The sequence below is a fragment of the Pyrus communis genome, chromosome 2, assembly GCF_963583255.1.
Source record: "Pyrus communis chromosome 2, drPyrComm1.1, whole genome shotgun sequence".
Lineage (NCBI taxonomy): Eukaryota > Viridiplantae > Streptophyta > Magnoliopsida > Rosales > Rosaceae > Pyrus > Pyrus communis.
In genome coordinates, this window is record NC_084804.1 from 4,275,475 (window position 1) to 4,285,290 (window position 9,816).

Consider the following 9,816-nt stretch of genomic DNA (forward strand, 5'->3'; position numbering starts at 1 on the left):
TGATCTCTGGCTCAAACTTGAGCAAAGATTTGGGGGTATCTCTGATGCACATATTCATCAGCTTCGATCGCAACTTCAAAGCATTCAAAAAGGTTCGCAGTCCATGTCTGATTATCTGCAAGAGCTTAAAGAAATCTCCGACTCTCACACTGCTGCTAGAGCCTCAATCTCTTATCATGATCTGATTACAGCCACTCTTGCCGGTCTTCTTGATGATTTTGAGTCTTTCACCGATTCAATCATGCTCAAGTTATCCTCCACTTCTTTGGATGAATTGCATGGGTTATTACTCTCTATGAATTGTCGCAAAAAAGCTGTCCCATCTAGTAATGTTGAACCTTTTCATGCTCTATCTGTTCAAGCTTAACCACCGCTCCTTCCCACACCGCCTCAGGCGTATGTAGTACAGAATCAACCCTTTCAGCACTCTTTTCGCTATAATTCTAATTGAGGAAAGACTAATCGTTACTATAATACTCGTGGCACTAGAGGTATCTCTCGAGGAAATCATTATACCAGCGGCTTCAATCGTAACAATACCAATTCTCATTCTCGTGGTTCATCTTCTGGTCCTCGAGCTCCATGTCAAATATGTGGCAATCTCAGTCATGAAGCCCTCGACTGTTTTAATTGCATGAATCCAAAGATCTCTGGTCGTATTCCTCCTTCCAAACTTTAAGCAATGTGTGCACACTACACTGCTAAGCCATCTCCTTCTTAGCCGATCAACTCTGGAGCCACCTCACATATCGCCAATGACATCTCAAACATCACCTCTCCTACTCCCTACACTGGTGAAGACAAAGTATACAGTGGTAACAGTAAAGGTCTGTCTATATCTCATGTTGGTTCTTCTACATTACGTACACTTGCTGCTTCCTTTACATTGAACAATGTCTTTCATGTTCCTCACATGAAGCACAATTTATTGTCTGCCTTTCAATTTCTCAGCGACAATTATTGTTCATTAACCCTTAATTCTGATGGATCCGTTGTTAAGGATCGTTCTACGGGGAAGACGCTTTTGTAGGGCTCAATTAAAGAAGGTTTCTATCATCTGCAATCTACTTCTAGAACTGATCATTCTGTCTTTGGTATTGTTCCTCAGTCACTTACTGCATCCACTTTAGTTAGTATTAAAGCTCCAGTAAAGATATGGCATAGTCGTTTGGGTCATCCCTCATTTCCTATATTTCGCAAGGTTATCTCTCGGAATAAACTTGTTGTGCAAAGTGCATCTTCAATTGAATTTTTCTGTTCTGATTGTACTATAGCTAAAAACCACAAGCTTCCCTTCAAAGCTGCAAGTTCTTTTGCATCTTAAAGCTTGGCATTACTTCATTGTGATGTTTGGGGACCTACACCTGTCCTGTTTGTTAGTGGTTTTCGCTATTACTTGTTGATAGTAGATGATCATACTAAATATAGCTGGTTTTTCCTATTGAAAGCAAAATCTGAGGTTATTCTACATTTTTAACCTTCAAAACATATGTAGAAAATGTTGTTGGAAATAAAATCAAGGTTATCCCTTCAGATTCAGGAGGTGAATTTGTTAGTTCTTTATTTCAATCTTATCTCCGTTTGCATGGAATTTCTCATCAACTTAGTTGTCCACATACTCCTGAGCAAAATGGTTGTGTAGAAAGAAAACATAGACATCTAATAGAAACAACTCAAACTCTCTTAGTTACATCTCATGTTACTCACAAATATTGGGTTGAAGCTATATCCACTACCCTCTATTTGATTAACCGATTGCCTATTTCTGGTCTTCATTGTTCTCCATAGGAATTGTTGTTTCCTACCTCACCATATTAGACTAGGCTTAAGGTCTTTGGTTGCAGCTGCTACCCTTGGTTAAAACCCTATGTTTCCTTTAAGTTGGATGGTAAAAGTAAGGAATGCGTCTTCCTTGGATATAATTTGCAACAAAAGGGCTATAGATGCTTGGATTTGCTCACCGATCGAGTCTACATATCTCTGCATGTCTTGTTCAATGAGAACCATTTTCCATTTCAGCAAGTTCATCCTCCACAATTTTCCCCATCCACTACCACTGTTCCCTCTATCATTGATCTTCATTTTCCTATTTCTCAACCATCACTTTTGCCTCCTACTCAATCCCCTCCCCTTGTTGTTCAACCTGTTTCCTCAAGCTCATTCTCTCAACCCATTGATCTAATCCATTCTCCTACTTCTGTTGACCATTCTTCTCCTACACCAGTCACCAACATTTATCCAATGGTCACTCGATCAAAAAATGGTATTTTTGGACCCAAAGCCTTTTCTGCTACTAAACATCCTTTGCCATCTACTGTTGATTACATTCCCACTACTTATAATCAAGCTTCCAAGCATAATGAATGAAGGTTAGCTATGCAAAATGAGTTTAATGCTCTTTAATCCACTGGAACTTGGTCTCTCGTTCCCTCATCACCCTCTCAGAATGTGGTAGGTTGCAAATGGGTTTTTCGAATCAAGTAAAAAGCCTAATGGTTCTATTGAACGGTATAAGGCTCGTTTGGTTGCCAATGGGTTTCACCAACAAGAAGGGCTTGATTATCAAGAAACATTTAGTCCTGTAGTAAAGCTAGTTACTATTCGAATTCTATTAACCTTTGCAGTTCAGTTTAATTGGTTTTTGCATCAGCTTGATATAAGCAATGCCTTTCTCCATGGTGACCTGAAGGAAGATGTGTTTATGCAACAACCTCCTGGTTTCACTGATCCAAATTTGCCAAATCATGTGTGCAAGCTCAGAAAGTCCTTATATGGACTAAAACAAGCTCCCTGGGCATGGTTTGATAAACTTTTTCATGCTCTCAAGTCTTTTGGCTTTACTCAATCTTGTTCTGTTGCATCTCTCTTTGTCATTAAGGATCCTGTTCTTGTTATAGTCCTGGTTTATGTTGATGACATATTGGTTAGTGATCCGGACTTCTCTGTGTGTAACTTGTTTATCCAGAAACTTGGTTCTCTATTTCCAGTGAAGGACTTAGGTCTTCTTCACTATTTTCTAGGGTTGGAAGTTCAAAGATCATCACAAGGCCTCTTCCTTCATCAAGGCAAATACCTTTTGGATTTATTGCAGAAAACAAAGATGGAGGGTGCCAAACCATGTTGCACACCTCTCGGTACTACTAAACTGGATCATAGTAGCATTCCCTTATCAAATCCCACTGAATATCGATCCGTTGTAGGTGCTTTACAGTATTTGACATGGACTAGGCCTGATATTTCTTTTGCTGTAAATCAAGTATGCCAAGTCATGCATAATCTCACTGATCTTCATATGCAAGCTGCCAAAAAGATTCTCAGATTTCTCAAAGGCACATCTTCCCATGGTTTATGGTTTCAGAAAAGTAATCTTAATCTTTCAACCAATGGTTTTTGTGTTTTTCTTGGATCCAACTTAATCAGCTGGAGTGCTAAGAAGCAGCCTACAGTGGCCCGATCTTCCAATGAAGCTGAATATCGATCCCTGGCTCACACTGCAGCAGAAATTACATGGATCTTTAAGGTTTTTCATGATTTTGGTTTTCCCTTATCTCTCAAACCTACAATCTGGTGTGATAACATATATGCTATCTCTCTTGCTTCTAATCCTGTTTTCCATGCTCGATCAAAGCATGTTGAGATTGATTATCATTACATTAGGAGTTAGTTCTTGCTAATCTTCTTCAAGTTCAGTATGTATGCAGTACAGACCAAATAGCAAATATTCACATCTTTAACCAAGAACAAGTTTCTTCTTCTTCAATCCAAGCTATCTCTTGTAACTCCAACTTCTTCCAAGCTCAGCTTGAGGGGGTGTAAAGACGAGGATGCCAAATCATGACATACACTCTGTTTTAGTTAGCCAATTATAGTATGCCATGTGTACAAAGTCTGTTTGATTTGTCAGGAAGATTATTGTACATAGCTGTGGCTATATATACAATAACTGATGTCATTATTTTGATTCATTGAATGAAATAGAAAACATTCAGAAATATAGTGTTCTCAGTTTTCTATAACGCCCATATCTTGCTCACTCCGCCATCAACTACCATGTCCCTGAAAGCTCCGTGAGAGTCCCGGCACCATGCTCTGTTTTCTCAAAATTAAAGATTTCTAGCACTGCAGCACTACAGCATCCAAACACCGCAACACCACCGCTCTTCAACCGTCGTCTTCGGCAGTCCTCCGGAAGAAGCCCAAGGGCAGTGCAATCCGCAATCCGAGGACGGTGAACCAAGCGATGAAGTTGGGCGCGCGGGTCCAGACCATCAACAAATTCGACAGAGGCTCGAATATGAAGGTGGCAGCGGTGGTCAATGTGAAGAAGTTAAGGAAGACAACATTTGCGTCACCATTTATGATGTCAAACGGAAGACAAAGCCAAGGACAGCACCAGCGACTTCAACGCCGCCATTACACAACCGACGCACAAATCTGAGCATGATGATCCAAGTGGCAAGCTCATGGATTCGTACGGACAATTATTGCCGTCGTTAGTCACGGACAGAGAGAAAGAAGAGTTCCTTTTGGGACCAAACAAGCATCTCATGGCAGCCAGGAGTTGCAGAAAAAGGGACGATGCGCCTGGATGCATAGAAGGATTGCTGGAAATGAATGTTTCTCTTTCTTTTGTTGATCACCCTCAATGTGATGACAGTAGAAGGATTAATTGAAGGAAACCAATAGAGCATGGGGTTCGAAAAGTCTGTTTAAAGGTCAAAAGGAAGCTCCCAAAAATCTACTGCACGAAAGGCTCCCTGTTTTCCTATCGTTTTTATAGAGTTCGTAGCAAGAACAAAGAGCACTGTTGCCTTCCTCATATAATGATCACTGCTCTAAATATTAAAACATGTCGCTGCTTTTCAGTGCAATTTTCTTAAAAGTCTCCGGAGCTTTCATAAGTTCCACGAAGAAAGGAAATGCAAATAGCACGTGATGAAGGAGAAATTTTTAGTTATGACGAGTAGGGGTGGTTCGGTATGGGATACCATACCGAAACTAGTATCCCGAATCCCAAACCGAAATTTTTCGGGACGGGAATTTGAAGATCAATCCCAAACCAAATTTTCGGGAATCCCAAATTTTGGGAATCCCGAAATATTTTCGGGATTTTGGGACAAATCGGGAATCCCAAATTGAAATATGAAATTATGAATTGTTCTTCAAATATATAATTCAAGAACACATTCATGAACTAGGAATTTCATTTCATTCACACTACCATTTAATTGAACACTGGCATGCTTGACTCTTTTTATCATAGTCAAAATTCAAATTAATTAAATTCTTTTTGCAATCTGTTGAGAGACAAAAGAATCAAGCCTTCTGAAATCATCAGCCATGGCAGCAGCAATAATAAAATCCACATGAATATCAAACAGAACATGAAAAATATGCAAGGTGTAGGGCATTCTAGGTTGCTGAGCATGAATTAGAAACTACTAGCATCAATTATAAAAGAATAATATATATATATATATGTATAAATATATATATATATAATAATTAATATTATATATTTTCGGTTTGGTATGGGATTCCCGAAACATCGAGAAGCCAATCCCGAATCCCATACCGAAATTTTGGGATTGGTTCGGGATAGCATCCCGAAAATTTCGGGAATTTCGGTTTGGGAAATTTTTGGTTTGGGATCGGGATTTTTTCGGTTCGGTTCGGGATTTTCGGGAATTTTTTCCACCCCTAATGACGAGAACACAAGTGATACATTATATGTTTTAATATGAGTGGTGGGAAATTTAATTTTTTCAATTATTATCTTTTTAGTACACATATTTCATAATTTGTATAATAATATGAGATATATTCCGTACATCTATCACACTAAAAAATCTCTCATGAAGAGCAAACAAATGAAGATGCCATGCATGCGATGCGATTCCCTAGAAAAAGATACAAAATATTATTAGAAAATGGTAAAAAGATGGTAAATCATGATCGTCGTCACCATGAGGAAAGCCACTTACGTGGCATTGAAATTAAAGAGTTCAAATAAAAAGGCCTTCCTCTTTGATTGAATGCACCAGAAGGCTTTGGGAAAGACTTCCTTTATTCTCTGTGCACCGAAATCACCATGTGGAGAGCTAGTAGATAACAAACGGATGTAAATAAAAAAGAAGCGTCCAAATGCTACTACCTTAGCAACTCATGTGACTTAAATATTAATCATCCTTATGACTAAGTCATCAATATTAGTCATTATTATGTTTCATTCTTAAGTCAAACTTGGAGTTTCAACAGCACTGAGGGCTGCAGCAAGGGAGGAAAATTAGAGCTCCTCCAAAACTTGGAATGCCACTTAGGGGTGGGTTCAAAAAACCGAAAACCGAAAAAAACCGAAAACCAAACCGAACCGAGGCCAAAAAAAACCGAACCGAATTGAACCAAACCGAAAAAAAAATCATATATAAATACTAAAAAATACATGTTGCCGTCGGGGTTTGAACCCCTTCCCTACGGGTTGGGGTTGGTTGTTGCAAGCCAACTTGACTGTAGGCTTTATATTGTTATAATTGTACCAATAATTTATTTATAGGTTTCTTATGTTTAATGCTTTATAAAATTTCTTAACTTTACAAACCCTAGCTGTCTCACTCCCATTTTATTTCAGATCTCAAATACCTCTCTGTTCCGTCCGCTGCTTCCTCTTTGCCTTTGCTTCCTCTCTTTCTCTCTCTCTCTCTCCCTCCCTCTCCCTCTCCTTCCTCTCTTCCTCCAAATCACTCTCTCTCCAATATTCTCCTGTCCTCCTCGCGGATTCCTTCTTCCAAACCATGATTTTCCCTCGCCCTTTTCGAGATCCGACAAAAAGATGAATTGAAAGAACTTGTGACGATCATGGCTATATCGCTGCAACAAAGGTTGTGGTTTTATTTATTTGTCAGTTCATAGGTTTTTAATTGTATGGTTACCCATTTGAAATTTATGTAATTTAAGGTGAAAAAGTTTGTATTTTTCTCTAAATATGTTTTGGAATTTTCTAGATCTATTGTGGACTTGACTATGAATTTGAATGTGGGCACTGGGCATGCGCTATTGAAGTCCGATTATGGTATTTAGAAGAACCCAATTGCTTCTTTTTTTTTTCGATTTGCATCGATCAGTTAATTTGTTGAGTTATTTCATGATTTTGTAAATTTTAAAGTTTTTGAATTTTGAATCCTGGCGATGTACATTTCCTTGAAGAATATATGTTTATGTATTTGCTTAACTTTTGAAAATTTGAATTCGTTCTGCTTGATCACAAGTAGTTGAATTACTTGAATATATTCAGGATTTTGAGGCTCTCAATTCTCTGATATATGAGAACTGAGAGGTTGATAGGTAGGTTCCTTCCATTTACATCATTTAAAAATAAAAAAAAAAACCGAAAAAAAAATGAACCGAATCGAAATTTCGGTTTGGTTTCGGTTTTGGCAAAAAACCGAACCGTTTTGAACCGAACCCACCCCTAATGCCACTCACTTGAACATTAAACGCGGGCTCCGTTGACTGAATATGGTGCAATTAAACATGGAGACAACATTAACGGTGACAATTCGTGAATGCAAATTATAGATATACTAAATGCCTAACTTTCTGGTTAATTTCCTTTTTTTTCTTTTCACTCCATTTTTTATCTGCCTTCTGTTTCGGCTCTCCTCGTCTGCCCATGCATAGCTGGTGGGAAAACAAAAAAAAAATATTTAAAAAATGTGATTAAGATCGGATCACGTGTTTTGCGGTACAACTAACAATAAAAATTTATTCCTACCTTATTTTTTAAACTCATGTATAGTTGGTGGGAAGACCGAAAAAGTATTAAAAAAATGTGATACATAATAACTCCTACCACGTGTTGATCATCGTGAGATTTGCTTTTCACTCTATACCCCGCACCCTGCTTTTTGTTCCCTCTCCCATACCCATTGATGCTTTTCTATTGCTTTCCAAGCTCTCCGTTTCCCATACCCGTTTCTGTCGTTCTCACCTCTTCGTTTCCTCAGTCAACACCGAATCAGTGTAAGGTATTTCAACTTTTTCGTTTTGTTTCAAACTGTAAGTTTCGTTTTCTTAGATTCGAAAATATAAAAAGTTAAATATTTTTTTTGGGTAAATGTTTTAGCCCAGTTTGTATTGTGGCTTTTCATGGGTGGTTTAGTTCAATTTAGACGTTTTTATTTGGTCTCAGATGCGGACGATATATAGAAGAGATGCACGATATCAATGGGATGGAATGTTTTCTATTAATTTTTTTTATTTTTTTTTTAAATTGTTTAGCTTTGCCAATTGTGGGTTATTGGGACGAACGATTTGTCTAGACATTGAACAAGAGATAACGAAATTGATCTGTTGTTTTGTTTGTTTAAAATTGAAAGGTCTTTGCTGGTTTTTTTTGTTTGCTCTTTTTAAAATTTAGTTTCTCAGCCTTCTTGAAATTTATGATATATAATTTGTTTTTTTTTTTTTTTTTGGTTCATGGTTTGTTTTGCAGGTTTTGTTTGTACAGAGACGACGATAACTTGGCTGCTGCACCGTCTCTTGCCACTCAAGGTTGAGGTTTAGTCTGTTAGGTAATTGATCATAAACAAGCTTCTGTCTCCTTATTTATCTAGATTACTTAGGTAAGATAATATTCTCATGCAACTAATATCTAAGAAATTATTACTTATTTAAATATTTATTTTAACATATGTATCATAACAATTCTATAATTTATAAAATTTATATATGGTTAATCTCTGAATTACGTCCGTACACAAAAGCTGATAAAGTAAAAGTTCGCGTGTGTAGAATATGGAAATCAGTAATTCTCTAAACTAATAAAAAATACACATCTCTGCACTGCATTTTGCTTGATGAAACGGTGAGAAAACAACCTTTTATTTTAATCAACAATTATTTGTTTTACATCATTCTTTCATTCCATAAAATGAACTAGACATTTTTTTTTTTCCAGCAATACCATATAATCCATTCAGATTGGTAATCAACATAGAAACCAAATATTTTTAAACGAACTTGACTCTGTTTATACTTTTGCATAATATTTCTGTTTCTTAATTTTTTTAAATATTGCTTCAAATCACTTTAACTATTTTTGTTCATTTTATCTCTTCATGTTATTGCATCTCTCCATGTTAACAATTTAAATATTTATTTTAATATGTATATTAGTCTCCCTTTTAACTTTGTTTCTTTTTGTTTTTTTTACCGTTCTCTTTATTTACATAACCAACTATAAAGAAGTTGAAGGTTCCACATCAGACATTGACTACGAGATTGTAGCGTCAAAAATTGAACCTGGCGGTTGCTATGAAATCACAATTTTTAGGACCACTAAAATAAGAGGGCAGTACAATGTAGTACGGCATTATACTCATTTTATATTTAGTGGTAAAACTGTGACATCCCACATCGTCTAGGAGAGTGATCCTTAAATGTATGTTCCAATCCCTACCTAGCACGAGGCATTTTGGGAGCTTATTGGCTTCGGGTTCCGTAGGAACTCCGAAGTTAAGCGAGAAGCGCGCGAGAGCACTCCCAGGATGGGTGATCCATCGGGAAGTTCTTGTGTGAGTTCCCATAAACAAAACCGTGAGGGTGTGGTCGAGGCCCAAAATGGACAATATCGTATTACAGTGGTGGAGTGAGCCCGGGAAGTGGTCCCCTCGGGCCGGGATGTGACAAATTGGTATCAGAGCCAATCCCTGGCCGAAAATGTGCCGACGAGGACGTCAGGCCCCTAAGGGGGGTGGATTGTGACATCCCACATCGCCCAGGGGAGTGATCCATAAATGTATATTCCAATCTCTACCT